Consider the following 16,487-nt stretch of genomic DNA (forward strand, 5'->3'; position numbering starts at 1 on the left):
AGTAGCCTTAAAATTTCATTTCAAGAATAAAAGTCTTCTGGACCGAACGTTGAATCCGATCAGATGTATGAGAAAACGTTAAGTCAAACTAGTTGACTATTTTATCCTTTAACGAGTTTTAAACGATTTGACCAGTCAACACCACCGAAATTAATTGAAGGTTATTGACTATGGAATATATATGAATGATTTCTATGTTTACAACTTACCCGAAAATGTAACGTCCGTTAATTTCCGATAAAAGGTTTAACCTTGTAGTGTTGTGTACACCTTTCGGGCTTGACCCGTCATTCTCCCGGGAGCTCCTTGCCACCCTAGTAAACCTATCATACTTAACTTTTCATGAAAGTTCAACCATTAGTAAAGTTGAGGGGCTAGAATGTTATATTGTTATTATTTTATAAAAAAAAAATTAAAACCCTAACCCATACCCTAAATTCCGATCGGTGCCCCCCTAGACCCCCCCCCCCCTTCTCTTTTTGCATGCAAACCAGCCCTTCTCCATCCTCCCAAGACTCGTTCCAGGTTGGTACTATATTGTTTTAACTCTTTTTCACCTTAATTCATCCATATGGCTCGTTTATTCGTCAAAAAACGGTTGTTTTTAGGCTTACCGGGTGGCTGTCAAATTGAGCAATTTCGGGATTGTTTTGGTTGGGGTTTTTGCACCAAAATCTTCGTAGGTACGTCTAGTATAACATACTTTATAATCGTGTCCATTGGTGTTCGTTTGTTTGGTCAACTAGTTGTAGATTGAAAACTAGTTTTCGGTTGTCTAGAATAGTGTTTTGTTGCGTTTAACGTGAGGGATGAAGTAAGTGATGACCAATTCAGTTCGGATAGCTTCGGTTTAATGTATAAGCTGTTGTAAAATGATTTTTATAAGTATTGGGGCTGAATTGGTTGTCGGTTACTCAAACGGGTTGGTACAACGCGTATTCGCGTTTATGGATTAGTTGGTGCGTTGTGCTTGCGAGTTACTGACCCATCTGACTCGTGTAGCGTCGTGTGGACTTGTTAGCTATGAATTTATCATATTGGGTCCACACGGGGCTGATTTGGATGTTAATTGCCTAAACAACTCTTAAACGCGCGTGTTGGTGTCACCTAGTGCTTCCATGGGTAATTTGGGAATTATTTATTCCCGGGAGTATCTAAGGGTCGCGTTGATGAATGTAAGGCCCCGGGGGCTGTTATGATTGAGTTTGATGAGGTCGAGGCTTTAGGTAACTGGAACCATGTTAGAACGTCTCGTAGGATAAACAAGTCCTTTCGATGTCGTTAGTGATGATTGTATGTAAATCGACAGGCGTTTGAGTTTTGGGGATACTTAGGGGTTCTCTAGCTCGTGGTGAAATCGTGCCTTGTGTCAGGTGAGTTCATGATGCCCCTTTTTACCTTTTTATGTTTTGGGCTAGCATACACACCCATTACAATTTTACCCGATTTTACTCGTTTAAACTATTTGGATGGTATTGCATGGCCTTATTTGTGATTGTGCATTTAGAAAGCTATGTTTGAATTATATTCTATGCCTTAGGATATCTTAGACTCGTTGTGGTCGTATGTATTACTTGTGGACTAGGCTTGAGGTTGCTACTAGGCCTAGTATTAATTCCTAGATTATCCATTATTTATGGATTGAATGTGATGATATGGCTTGGTTGAGTGTTTGAATTAGATGTTTGTAAGTGTGTATGTGAATGTGTATGTGTTGGTAAACTGTGACCGGGTCAAATATATTACTTGGGGAAGACCCGGGGTGAGGAGGCCCGTGTTGCATATTTATGTCCAGGCGGGTCAAATATATTACTTGGGGAAGACCCGGGGTGAGGAGGCCCGCCGTCCCTATACCGTGGTCGGGTCAAATATATTACTTGGGGAAGACCCGGGGTGAGGAGGCCCGTATCACGTGTTTAGGTATGTTAAATCGTGACCGAGTCAAATATATTACTTGGGGATGACCCGGGGTGAGGAGGCTCGCGTTGCATGATTTTGGTTTTGTTAAACCGCGACCGGGTCAAATATATTACTTGGGGTAGACCCGGGGTGAGGAGGCCCGTGTTGCGTGTTTGATCAAGAAAAAAATATTTATTATTTTATTTACTTATGATTTGATCAAGAAGGGTTATTTATTATTTTATTTACTTATGATTTGATCTAGAAGAGTTATTTATTATTTTATTTACTTATGATATGACCAAGGAAAGTTATATATCTACTTACTTAAGATTTTCTCCTACATTTTATACCTATGAAATTAAATTGCTTGATGGATGTTACTTATAAAACTTGAACTCACTCAGCTCAAGCTGACTTTGTGTGTATGTTAGATTGATTTCAGGTTGAGAATTGGAGATTACCGCTTAGACGTGCTAGAGACTACTCGGACGGTTGAAGGCATATCTAGTCGAAGAATTAATAACGCAAACTGTTTCTTTTAATTTATTACTATAAGCATTTAAATTTTGGTTTTGGGCACTTTTCGTGGTTTTTGAGAATTTTGATGTTTATTATTCCGATGTTTATTACTTTGAACTGATTTTAATAACATGAACATGTTTGGTTTTAAATTTTTGAGAATTTTTGGATATAATTACCAACTGTAGGATGCCCGAGATTCGGGGTCTTACTGGAAAATGAAAGGATTGGTGAGAAACGGAAGTCAAAGGTCGGTACATAAGCAAAGTCAACCGATTAAGCATGTATCTTCAACAATAATGCAAAAACCAAAGAGAAACCAAGGGTATATGATATGTGACGACTGAGAAAGGTTTATTTAGGGTTTAGTGAAGTTTATGGCAGAGATTATAAGTCTTGTTTATATAAGAATAGCAAAAACGAACCATATTTGGAAGATTTACTCGTTTAAGTAACAAAATACGATTTAATGAGAATATCGATGTAATAAATCAAAGATTTCATAATTTAACAGTAATTTAACAATATGGACTTGTATTTTAGTTATAATCCTTTTCTTGAACCTTAATTTACTCGATTTATGTCAAAAATAAGTGATTTTGATGCTAAAAATAAATTAAGAAACAAAATACGCTATTTAATAAGAAAATCTAGTACAATAACTAATAAAATTTGGCTTGGACACCAATAAAACGAAATTGGACCAGCTATAACATTTCTTGGAGATTAAGTTTTGTTAATTTAATTGAAAATAGGAAAGAATTGGCAAAACTAGTCCCTGTAGTTCCTGAAAATGCGATTTTTAGCCGTTTTAAGCGATTTTAATGGTTTCTAAGAGCTATTTGGCATAATTGAAAGTTATGAAATTATAAAATAAGTTAACTAAGTTAAGTACCAATAAATACAAGTTTTAAATAGTTCGGAAGATCCAAATTACGTTCCCGAATCGATTTAAACTGAAACGAACACAAACACGAAAAATCCGAGATGTTACATCTATCATACCATACCATTCTAACTTCGTTACATTTCCTTTCTAGTTCCTTCAATCATAATTAATATAACATTAAATGCATACTAGTTAAACAATCCATATCATTCACATTCATACGCAAACATATATCTAATATACACTTACCATTTAAGTTAAGTGTATAAACCTAACACATCGTAGTATGCACACAACACCGAAAACATAACACATAAAAGGGGATAGAACTCACCTAGATCCTGTTACGCTCCCCGTTAATAGTAATTCTCTTCTTGAGTTGTGCACGGCTAACTGTTTAACATGTATATTCATCAATTAATCATGTACTAACATAATTAATTAAATGTGTATTTATTAATCTAGCATACTTGATACGCTAGACTCGTTTGTTTGGGGCTAATGAATCAAACGAGATTACTTTGTTTAGTTTCTCGTTTACACTCTCCAATTATTATATTCATATATATAGGTACCTTCCTCTTAATTTAATATTATATATTTCTTTTCTTTACTATATCATCTATTTTAATATATATATATATATATATATATATATATATATATATATATATATATAAGAGAAGTATAGTTTGAAAACCCTCTTGAGTTGAGAAAACCCGTGAAAACCCTATGTAACATCGTTTTTTTCTTTTTTTTGTTACATTTAATATATGTTGTTACATTTAATACAAAACATCGAAAACATAAAAAAAAATGTTTTGCTAATTTTTTTATATTTTTTTATTAATTTTTATATATGTTTTCAGGAGAGAGAAAATGTAAATAAACTTTTACATTTTTTTATTAACTTTAATTGTGCACCACAAGATTTAATCTTTAATTAAAAACATGTGATTGAGAATGAGTTTCTAGAGTTTTCACAACTCAAGTGAGTTTTTATTCTAACCTAACCCTATATATATATATATATAGAGAGAGAGAGAGAGAGTTATACGGAGATGACGAGGTTGGTTGGTTTGTGTTGATGGTTCATCATGGATTACATAGAGAATAGGCATGTTTAGCTCTTGGGCTTGGCGAGATCAGGCCCAACAGAACTATAGTAGTATCTGGGCTAATTCCCTTCGCATCGCATAGGCCCACTTCGCTTCCGATAGGCCCACTTCGCTTCGCATGGCCTTCTTCACATCGTGTGGTCTTCTTCGCATAAAAAGAGTTCGCGGGAGAGCCGGGATTCGAACCCGGGTCTCTCCGCCCACAACCCCATGTCCACTCCACCATTCCACTAAGTATGTTATTCATATTATCCTTATTATTGTTATACTAACTTTCATTTTGTTATTATTTTTATTATTATTCTTATATTATTATTAATACTTTTATTAATTTATTTCTATTAATATTAACAACTAACATATAAACTTGGTTAGATTCAAGCTTCAAATATTTTATTCTAGGCTTACAAAGAGCCAAACTCTCGTTAGATCTACAAGTCATGAACGAGTCGAACTTAACTAACGAGTTAAACGAATCCGACCCTCAAAGTTCAATTTTTACGTCAAGTTTATATTTTTATTAACCCTTAGGCCCCGATCTATGGTTCTACCAATGTTCATGGAGAACCGACACCAAATGAACCACCTTTATACTACCAACGTACCTCTAAGCAAAATCCGGTTTAGGGTTTAGTTTTGACACGAGCTAGATCTTGATTCTTCTTGTCGTTTGGATACGAGAATCACTAAAACAACTTAGATCTCGTTCTCGGGTTTCAAGCTAGGGAGAGTGTGTGTTGGTAAAAATGGAAAGGTATGGAATTATGAGATCTAGGGTTTTAGGAAAGGTTTAAGGGGTACTTATACCCTTAGTTCATGGACCTTAGGCCCATTAATTTACTAAGTCCATATTTTATGGTTAAGTCCATAACCATTTAAGCATAACATCTCTCATTTTAATTAATTTATTTATTCTATGTTAAATAAATAACAAAGTTTATTTAAATGTTACTTCATTTATTATTTCTAAAAAGTCGGACGTTACATGTATTTAAAATTGGGTAGAGATTGATTTGATTGAGTCTTGCACTTAAAAATTTTGTATTAAACTCATATTTAATTAGATAAATTATTTATATTACATTTATATAATACTTGTTTTCATTTTAATTTTTATTAGGGTCGGTCTCGAACCCCAGTAGGTCGTTTTCGAAATTCCACAAAGGTTGGTGTCAAAAGTTTACGAGGGTCAGTCGGAAATTTTACACTATAGTAATACTACACTGGGTCATTCTCAAAATACGTAGCAATTTGCTACCCATTTGAGATAAAAACATATTTTTATTTTAAGTTTTGTCACAAATGTCAAACATATGTGGATCCCCACGTGCGACTTACAATCCATTTGTGTTGGCGTCACAAACGGAACATGTGTTTTACAAATCATACCCTACTGTAAGTTGTGATATGAAATATCTATGGATAGTTGTCAAGAAAAATCAGGATAAATATATAAACGCGATGCAACTAAATTTATGCGAATACGGAAGAACATGGGCTCCTTTAGTCTGATGAACGGCTTGAGGTCCCAAACGAAGTAACTAGGAGTCAACATTTTGTCACAAATACCTATATGATGTATATAAAATGGTCGACGAGGAGAATGAAAGATTTGAAGACGTAGCATTAAAAATTAAGCCTAATACATCTTTTTAGACAATATTTTTAAAGACAACATTTTGTCACGAGTTTCATTTGATTATAAAACAACTAAATTTCAACACAAAGAATTTATTAAAACATCTTATCTAAGCCCTTTATATTGAAAAGTTATAATTTTATTAAAAATAATAAGTAGTTTTATGTAATTTATATTTACTTTTTATAAAAAAATTTAACATCTTATCTAAGCCCTGATTCAGTAGATCATCTTAACTTAACATACGTGAGGATTAATCAAACTCAAACCCAACTATACTATTAAAAAAGACATATTTTATATATGACATTCAACTAGGCCCTCCACATAGGTTGCCAAGCATACAAGTTTACAATTTAACAAATTTCACTTCATTATCTATTTTGTTTAATTAAAACTGTTCCATTCTTACAATTTTAAACCAGAATGATAAAATGAAAAATATGTTGTTGGTGGAAATCAAACTCACTACATTGCTTTTAAAATGTTTGTAGCTTACCAACTCAACTTCAACGCATTGTTGCTAACATTCTCTTTCCTTATAATGTGTATAGATTCACAACCTTCAATTTTGATTTATTTTAAAATACAAATACAATTTATTCTTACTAAACTATGTATTTTAAGAAATATGTTAGGTGTTATTAATGATTAAATGATTTCACTCAATTTGTCTTTATATGTTGTTTTGCTTAAATAAGAAACAAAAATTTTTGTTGTAATTTTAATTTCAAACCATGCAATTACCATTCATTGATATTCATTATTTTTTAGAACAACTTTTATTAAAACAAAACTAGCAAAAGGTAGAAACAAAAACAAAATAGTTACATAACAAGAAGGGGATTTTTAAGCCACTCGGTCCAATTTATAGTATTTTTACCATCTTTATTTGTAATCCATGAAAACGAATAAATAAGAAGAGATTTGAAAATGAGGTATTTTCTACTAACTTCTATTTGAAAAACAACTTCATTTCGAGCCCGCAGGATGATCCACCACGCAGAGAGAATAATACCATGAATTGATTTCTACTTCTTACTATTAACTGAAAGCGTATCGAGCCATATCAAGATCCCCAAAACAGAAAAGTCTTGCATCAAAGACAAATCAAGCCACTTACATATATTGTTCCATACTCTAGTCGCTACACCCACATGCACCAAAAACATGATCTGAAGACTCCTCCGAGTTAAGGCAAAAAGGACAAAGAACTGAAGGGACATCTATACCCTTATTCACTAAATTGGTTCGTAAAGGCATCCGATTATGATAAATGCGCCAACCCAAAATGTTTACTTTTATGGGAACCAATCTATTCCACCGCGTTACAGAGCCCCAATCATGTAATGTCATGGCATCAATATGCTTCCTAATAGTTTTGACTGAAAACTTATCGTCTACATTAAAATCCCCAAACCACGAATCCGGATGATTAAAGAACTCGATCTGAGAAATCTCCGCAAATAAAAGATCAAATTGCTCCTTTTCCACGCCTCCCCTGACTGGTCTCCGCCATGACCAACTCCACCCGACCATTCCACGTTTAGAGGCAATGGAACATCTCTTATCCGTTTCTAGGCAATACAATCCATTGTACTTAGAACAAAAAATCACTTAACCACAAATCCTCCCAAAATCTAGTACCCTCCCCATTCCCCACCTTCATTTTAAGCGTGTTCCAAGTAATAATGTCTTTTTCATGAAGGATTCTACTAGACTTTACAATTCAGTGCCAAACTCCATTACCCAAGCCAATCTCAGTCCCGCCAATAACTCCTCCCATATTTCCGTGAAACACTTTTATCACTTTAAACCAAAGATCATTAGGCAGACTAACGAAACGCCATCTCCATTTTTGAAGAAGTGCTAGATTGATGCCTTTGAGGCTACCAATATCTATACCCCCTTTTTGTTTGTCCGCCAAAATCATATCCAATTTAACCCACGGAATTTTTTTCTCCCCCTCACCCGAGCCCCAAAAAAAATTAGATCTAATTGATTCAAGTCTTCGATACACATTATCAGGCAAAAGAAAGAGGGACATATAATAAATCCCTAAACTTCCCATAACCGACTTTATAATAGTGTACCTGCCACTAATAGAAAGCAAAGAAGCTCTCTAACTCGATAGTCTAACTCTAAATTTATCAACTATTTTTTGCCAACTTTGCGCCTTATTCATATTACTTCCCATCGGAAGCCCCAAATAAACAAAGGGGATTTTATCTGACTTACACCTAGTAATCTGAGCATAACAAGTGACTTCTTCAAAGTCAACTTCGACCCCATAAAGATTCGACTTATGTAGATTTAACTTGAACCCACTTGCTAAATAAAAACAATTAAGTGTTTGAATCAAAACTCAAATATTATCACAAGACCATTCCATAAGAAAAATGGCGTCATCTGCATAAAATAAGTGAGAAAGACACGGCCCTTCTGTTCCCAAACTTACCCCTTTCTAAAGACCGGCAGACACAAGATTTTCTATAGCCACATGTAAACCCTCCATGTCTCCTTATCTCAAACCCCGCCCCACCTTGAATTCAGACGTGGGACTTCCGTTCACCAACACAGAAACTCTAGCCGAAGATAAACACGAATGAATCCAGTTAATCCACGTCCCATTGAAACCCATAAAAACCATAACTTGCGCCAAATACTCCCAACTCAACGAGTCATACGCCATCTCAAAATCAGTTTTGAATATCATTAACTTCTTATTCTTCCTTTTGCAAAAATTCACCGCTTCGTTCGTTGATATTCATTATGTAATACCTTATAGTTATAAAATTATAGTTTTTATTATGTAATTCATATATGTATATTAACGTTGTTTATACTTTTCACCGGTGTGTTCATGGAGTACTAACCTAGTATTAATTCTTGAAAACCATGTGGGTTATGTTTTAAATCTCTAATGGGTCAAACATGTTATGTTGTATCTTTAATAATATGAGCTCAGATAATTTATTATCTCTTAAACAGGTATAATTCAAGTTATTTATCTATAATGGGCTGATTCGGGTTATGCTTTATCTATAACGGGTCAACCGATTTTCCGTTGCGTGCATTTCGAACTTGCGGTAAAAATTGCATATGTTAGACTGCTATGGCGCAACGCGCCAAGAGCATCACTAGTTAAAATTATGCTAAAAGGAAACATTTTGTTAAGTCTACGGGTGGTCATAAACTAGTCCACGCCAATCAGAACATAGGCCCAATCAAAATAACTCTAGTAGTGATATATAGCTCAGTTTTAAAAACCCAAATAAACCGGCGGCCCGCAGAAATAACCAAGTTTTTTCTAGGTGAATATTTATCGAGGCTGCTTTCACAAACAAATATGTACTAACTACTAACCGATTCAATCAATGAGATTAAGATCAATCCATGTGTAACATATAACATGCTATTTAAACATGGTTTCAGGACACGTGAATTTAACATGCTATCCAGACTTTTTTTAAGAAAGTCAAGCCGGTTTTAATCTAGGGCAAACAACAATGAAACGATGACCAGCTTTAAACACCCACACCCCTAGTTAAATGATTTAATTATTTTCCTGTCAAAATTTTAAACCGTTAATGTGTAATGGCCATAATCGACTCTACCATTTGGTATTTGATATTTGTCTATAAAGGAGGTATCAGTTATTAAAAATGTTGTGCGAGCTTACATCACTAAATCAGAGTGGCGCAGCGGAAGCGTGGTGGGCCCATAACCCACAGGTCCCAGGATCGAAACCTGGCTCTGATATATACCCGGAGTGGCTTCCGCAATAAAATTTTTAATACACTTTTTTGTTCCTTCGGTGAATACCGGTGCAACTAGCAAAAACGGTTTCATGTATTCTCTTTTTATGTTTGAATATAGTTGTTTAGGAGACATTAATTTCTGAAAATCGTACAACTTTCAAGCTATTTGCTAACAATATTTAAGTAAAGTAAATCAAGAGCATTTAATCATATGGGACGGATAAGAAGGGGAGATTAATTTCATGGTTATTGTTTTGTTTGTCTTATTAATAGTTCCCGTTGACTACAACTATAGTAGTAGTACTGTCTGTATTCATACGTTTATCGAACCAAGTTTAAACAATTTCTCAATTATATACTCCTGTTTAAAATCATAGTATTCACTTTAATAAGAGGAGAGGCTTTTCCCCTATTCATAAAGCGAATCACCACTGCAACAAAGAGTCATTTGTCCGATAAGTAAAGAAAAAACAAAATAATATGCATGAGGCCAAGATCAGATTCGCTACCTCTTGTTTTTAAGATGCAATGCTGACAATTGAGCCTAGGCGCAAATCGTTAAAATAATTCTTCAATAATTTTACCATGTGCGGTCGCTTACCATACACTAGACCCAGTTGGCCCTGAGCTGATATGCTATGAGATCAGATGATCATTAGGAGTGAGATTTAGGCTATACTAGTAATTTCACAATAAAGTTAACAGAAAATTAACGTTAGTTAGTGTCAAGAACTAAAATTGTTACGTTTAAGCAGATAGTATGACTAAAGTGTAAGTTTCAAAATTATAAGCCAAAACGGTAACACAAGCATGTAATCGCATTGTCCTCAACTAGCCTTCTATATGTAATTATACAATTTTTTGATTAAATTTCTAATTGACTTTAGCTATGTTGATGGATAAAAGTAACCACATGTGTCAATGTAGCCCAATATTAACCCCTTAGAAATAAATAAAGGAAAACAAAAACATATACATATGAAATCATTAAAAGACATGATCTTCCTTCCATGGTTTTAAAGATATTACAAAGAAGAAAGAAATGAAACCCATTTAGGGGATGTCATAATTTACATAACATTTATTAACAACAAACAATAACACAACACCAAAAACCACATTCAAAATAAAAACAAGAGACATTTAACAAAAAGATTTTAAGATTTGCTCTTGAAGGGAATAGCTCTGATCACAATCACATGGTAGAAAGAAGCAAGTGCAGCTCCAATAAATGGACCAACCCAGAAGATCCACTGCAACACACAAGTACAAAAAAGTCAAATTTTGACCAATGTTTCATACATGTTGACTTTAAAAGTCAACCAAAACTTACATGGTCATTCCAAGCATGGTCCTTGTTGTAGATGATTGCAGCTCCAAGACTTCTTGCAGGGTTGATACCTGTTCCGGTAATGGGGATAGTCGCCAAATGGACCAAGAAAACCGCGAACCCAATTGGGAGAGGGGCCAAAATCTACAAACAAAAAAGTCAAAGTCAACAAAGGTTTGACCTTTATAACTATGTTAATTGACAAAGGGGGAAAGTTTAACCATACAGGAACATGAGAGTCTCTTGCGCTTCTTTTGGCGTCAGTGGCCGAGAAGACGGTGTAAACAAGCACGAAAGTGCCAACAATTTCAGCGCCGAGACCCGAGCCCTTGGTGTAACCGTGGGCTACAACGTTGGCTCCACCGCCCAAAGTGTTGTAGTCGTGTTTGCCCTCGAATCCTTTGACCACACCCGCACCGCAGATGGCTCCAAGACACTGCATCACTATGTAGAACAGTGCTCGGGTCAAGGATAGTTTTCTTGCCAATAGCAAACCGAATGTCACGGCCGGGTTAATGTGTCCTCCTGTTTTACACATAATTTTATAAAATTAGATAACTTTCACCCCAATGTTAATATTTAGTAAAAACTGAAACTTTAGTTCAAAAGATGTGGGATTGTAATATAGAGACAAATCTTTATCATCTAAACACTTGGATCCGGAATAAAATCTTGGCTAGTCAAATATCACCAAGCATAATTTAACCTAAGCTAATGTTCACTCTTAATGAATGATAATCTTAGTAAAAATTGAATCTTTAAATCAAAAGATAAACAGGGTTTGTGAAACAAAGAAAAAAGACAATCTAATCTTTATCATCTAAACTACTTAAACTAGTTAAACATCACTAATCATATAGTCAACATAATAAACATCAAAAGCATGATATTTCAATAATCATATATGATCAAGATTAAGGCTTTGATATGAATAATAATCCAAGTAAAAATTGAATCTTTAACTCAAAAGATAAACATGGTTCGCATAAAAATAAAGTAAACCTAAGGGTTTGCAAAAAAAGACACAATCTTGATCATCTAAACATCACTAAAAGTTTAAAAGGTTATGATGAAAGTATACCTGAGATACCAGCAGTGCAATAGACCAAAGCAAAGATCATCCCACCAAAAGCCCAAGCAATCCCTTGGATCCCAACAGTCCCACACTTAGTGGGAGAATTGACCACACCCATGACAGTCAAGACAGAGATATAAAGAAACAAGAAAGTTGCATGCCAGCCCTGTAAAAAGACCAAGAAGTCAGCTCCCCAGGCTCAAACAGAGGAGCTGGTGGTGGCTCCTTGTAGTCTTTGTCTGACTGGGCTGATGTCCCAATTGGCTGCCTTTCTGAGTACTTGTTGGCTCCAAGCTTCACATCTTCTTCCTTACCCTCCATTGTTGTTGTTTTCTTTCTCTAGGAACAAGCTTTAGTTTTTTTGGGTTGTGAGTTAAGAGTGTGTGGTGGGTTTGTGAGGATGGAAGATGTTGGTGCACATTGTGTGGCCGTCGCTTGGCGAATAGTTTAGAATGTTTATGTTGTATGCTGTACACCTAGGTAGTGGTTCACGCTGAAAGTGATCCATTTGAAAGAGCATTTTCAGATGGATACTCATTCGATCGAATGAGTTTCTGATTCGATCGAATGAGTCTGCCATTCGATCGAATAGGACTCATTCGATCGAATGAGTCCTGACCGAATGGCAGCGGGTATAAATACCAGCTTTCAGGCGTGAACAGTAGAGGTTTTGCGTGCCCGGGGCCCAGGTGCTGTCCGGATGAGGGGGGAGGCCATGCTCGACCTCCCCCTGCCATAGATCGTGATTTCAGTGTTTAAACAAGCATGTAATCTTTCGTTTTTATCAATGAAATCGTTTGTTTCGTGTTTGTTTATATCCGTCTTTGGTCTTCAAACCTTCCGTCTCGAACGCGCTCGGATCGTCTCGGTCCCGGCTGATCCAACAATTGGTATCAGAGCCACGGTTACCGCTAGAAGGGTCTAACAACCGTTCTAGCAAACCGAGCTCTTGATTTTATGCGTTCTGGACGTTAAAATGTTGGTGTGTTCTTCGTGTTCTTCGCGTTTTCTGGGCTGGCGATGAAGGAGTCGAATCTGCCATTCGATCGAACGAGTTCCCCATTCGATCGAATAGGCCTATTCGATTGACTGATTCGATCGAATCAGTCTTCCCGCTCAAAAGTGTCAAATTCAAACGCCAGTTTTCCCGCCCATTCGATTGTCTTCATTCGATCGAATCAGATTGTATTCGATCGAACTGGTTTTCCCGCTCAAAGTGTCAAATTCAAATAGCTGATCGAACCAGTTCTTCATTCGATCGAATCAGATTGTATTCGATCGAACTGGTTTTCCCGCTCAAAGTGTCAAATTCAAATAGCTGATCGAACCAGTTCTTCATTCGATCGAATCTGTTCTTCATCCGATCGAATCTGTGCTTCATTCGATCGAACATGTTCCAGACCAAAAAAAAAAAAAAAAAAAAAGAGTCTGGAACGCCCGCTTACACGAAAATTTGCCCAAGCCATTTTTATCAGTCGGGAAGTCTTCTGAAAAAGTTTGGCAAAAATAAAATTTTTTCGACAAAATTTCCGGGAAATTTTCGGTTAATTTTCGGGTCAGTGATGAAGATTTTTCTGGACATCCTTTACAAGTTGATTACTTTCCAGAAAAAGTTTGGTGACAGTGAAATTTTCACTGATATTTGCCGGCAAAGTCAGAGCGTTTAAATGTTTAATGGTTAAAGCGGCAAATTTGGGCAATGAACAAAGCACAATCACCTGAAGGAATTATCGTTTACAAGTTTAATGGCCAACCCCTTGTTCATTGAGCTTCTACAGTGGTGATTGTTATAAGAACACAGAAGAACAGAGAAAAGTGATTACTGATGAGTTATGATGTCAGACCTTGAAATATGAATAGCAGTAATCGAGTTATTGTGGGGTAGTCAGGAGCATCTGACTATTTATGGGCCAATCAGCGTCAAATATTTATTTTCCGCATGTGAGAATTCCGCTTCGTGGAGGGAATCAGTCTGTGATTATCTGGAGATTAAGGAGGATCAAGCAAAAGAGTCAAATGTTCCTCAATCATCTCCAAGTTCAACAATTCCTGCAGAAGCTGCTACTGTTGAAGAAGTCAACGAAGTACTGTCAAAAGCAACTTCTGCATCTTTTCTGGAGGGAATTCTGTTGAAGAATGGTGATTCGCAATCACGAAGTTAATGATGTGTCTTTGTCTCCGATGATGAATCTGCATACTAACTAATCTGTTTAGGGGGAGTAGCTGTGGATCGGAAGCCTCATCAAAGATTGCCCAATACATTATTAAGTCAGCGGAAGACGATATGAGCTTACACGTCTATATATTGGGATACACGCCAACGTCTGAGGGGGAATTTCTATAGTTGGTTGTTTTTAAACAGATTGTTTTGTCTGAAGATATCAGCAATGGAGAACACTTTGCATCATTAACTGAGAGTTCAGTCTAAGGGGGAATCTTGCTGCAATGATGGTATTCTTCAACGTGATTATCAAGATAAAGCAGAAGATTTGACTGAAGATTGCAAGAGGTGTCTACAGCAATTCGCAAGCAACGTCCAAGGGGGAATTTGTTGGTGCACATTGTGTGGCCGTCGCTTGGCGAATAGTTTAGAATGTTTATGTTGTATGCTGTACACCTAGGTAGTGGTTCACGCTGAAAGTGATCCATTTGAAAGAGCATTTTCAGATGGATACTCATTCGATCGAATGAGTTTCTGATTCGATCGAATGAGTCTGCCATTCGATCGAATAGGACTCATTCGATCGAATGAGTCCTGACCGAATGGCAGCGGGTATAAATACCAGCTTTCAGGCGTGAACAGTAGAGGTTTTGCGTGCCCGGGGCCCAGGTGCTGTCCGGATGAGGGGGGAGGCCATGCTCGACCTCCCCCTGCCATAGATCGTGATTTCAGTGTTTAAACAAGCATGTAATCTTTCGTTTTTATCAATGAAATCGTTTGTTTCGTGTTTGTTTATATCCGTCTTTGGTCTTCAAACCTTCCGTCTCGAACGCGCTCGGATCGTCTCGGTCCCGGCTGATCCAACAGAAGATGGGGTTTTATAATGCAATGTGTGTTTGTTTAATGGAGTATTTAATTTGGTAATTTTGTGGTTAATGATTGTGTAATTTGTTTGATAATAATGTAGGTTTGGTTGTTCTAGAAAGTGCAGAGGGTGTGACAGATGGATTTAGAGTTGTTTCTTTGTGTTTTGTGTTTTTTCAATTTTATTTTTTATTTTGATAATAATGTGTTTTTTCCTTTATGTTGTGTGGTGTGTTGTGTTGTTATCCAGTACAGAGTGGCATTCAATTATTGGTCATTCAATATTTATTTATTCTGGATAACATTTTTGCTGGATTTTTGAATTTTAGCTTTTAATTTAAAGATGTATACTAAACTATATATATTTAGTTATTATATAGTTTAGGTGGGTTCCTTGTGCTAAGTGACGGGAATTCAATTGATCTTGATTCAGTTCTTTGTATTACAGGTGTTTCTCTGTAGTAATTGGAAAGTAAATCAAAAAATAAAGCTATGATATATTGAAAATGATATTAACATGTGTTTTATTTTGATTGAAAAACTACAAAACGAATTCCCATATCAATTTTGTTTGTTCAATATCCGTTCGATTCGTCACATTACCAATATAGTACCGAAACTCTTGTAACTTATGATATATTGGAATTTCATGAAAAGACTAAAATATAATTACTTAATACTTATTCAGGTTTTTAGAAACATAACCCATACGAGTTATTAAAGAAAGGTTAAATTAGTAAAATAAATTAGCCGTTGAAAATGAAAATTGAAAAAATAATAATAATTTCACTATTCATTTGATTGCTTTGCGGGGTAAAGTAATGTGTATTTTTATTTTATTTCATGAGTTGTATTAAAACCATTAAAATGTTGTAAATAAAGGAAGACGTTTGCATGATGGGACCATTTAACGGACGAAAAGAAATATGTGGCTGTAGGCAATTAGCCGGTGCAATTTCTGACCGTTGATGAAAGCGACTGCTCACGAAATAATGATAACTCACAACTCAACTCTAAGGCTGAGGGGTGTGGGGGGCTCTAACGGAGGCGCAAGTGGGGGCTCCAGCCAATAATATTGTGACGTATGGCAGAGAGAGAAACTGGATAAGATGGGTGTTGGAGCCCCCGGTGGAGCCCCTGGCCCTGGTGTGGAGGGGCGCGAGCAGGGGCTCCAGCGGATTTTTTTTTTATTTTTTTATAAATATATTCAAAAAACGTATTATTAAAAA

The 16,487-nt window shown here is 35.9% G+C and overlaps 1 non-coding gene and 1 pseudogene across 2 annotated transcripts; one reads left to right on the plus strand and one right to left on the minus strand.

Moving 5' to 3' along the window:
* Positions 1-9,757: 9,757 nt before the first annotated feature.
* On the plus strand, positions 9,758-9,829 carry TRNAM-CAU (transfer RNA methionine (anticodon CAU)). Its single transcript has one exon. It is a non-coding gene; the product is annotated as a tRNA-Met (tRNA).
* A 1,088-nt stretch (positions 9,830-10,917) lies between these two features.
* LOC143539609 (aquaporin PIP1-3-like) lies at positions 10,918-12,592 on the minus strand (annotated as a pseudogene). The gene is made up of 4 exons (XR_013136470.1): positions 12,240-12,592; positions 11,385-11,683; positions 11,162-11,302; positions 10,918-11,081 (listed from the first exon to the last, which is right to left on the minus strand). The product of XR_013136470.1 is annotated as an aquaporin PIP1-3-like (transcript).
* Between the last annotated feature and the right edge of the window lie 3,895 nt (positions 12,593-16,487).

The sequence above is a fragment of the Bidens hawaiensis genome, unplaced genomic scaffold, assembly GCF_021521415.1.
Source record: "Bidens hawaiensis isolate Kalapana, Puna unplaced genomic scaffold, B.hawaiensis_p1.1 tig00011951_1, whole genome shotgun sequence".
NCBI lineage: Eukaryota > Viridiplantae > Streptophyta > Magnoliopsida > Asterales > Asteraceae > Bidens > Bidens hawaiensis.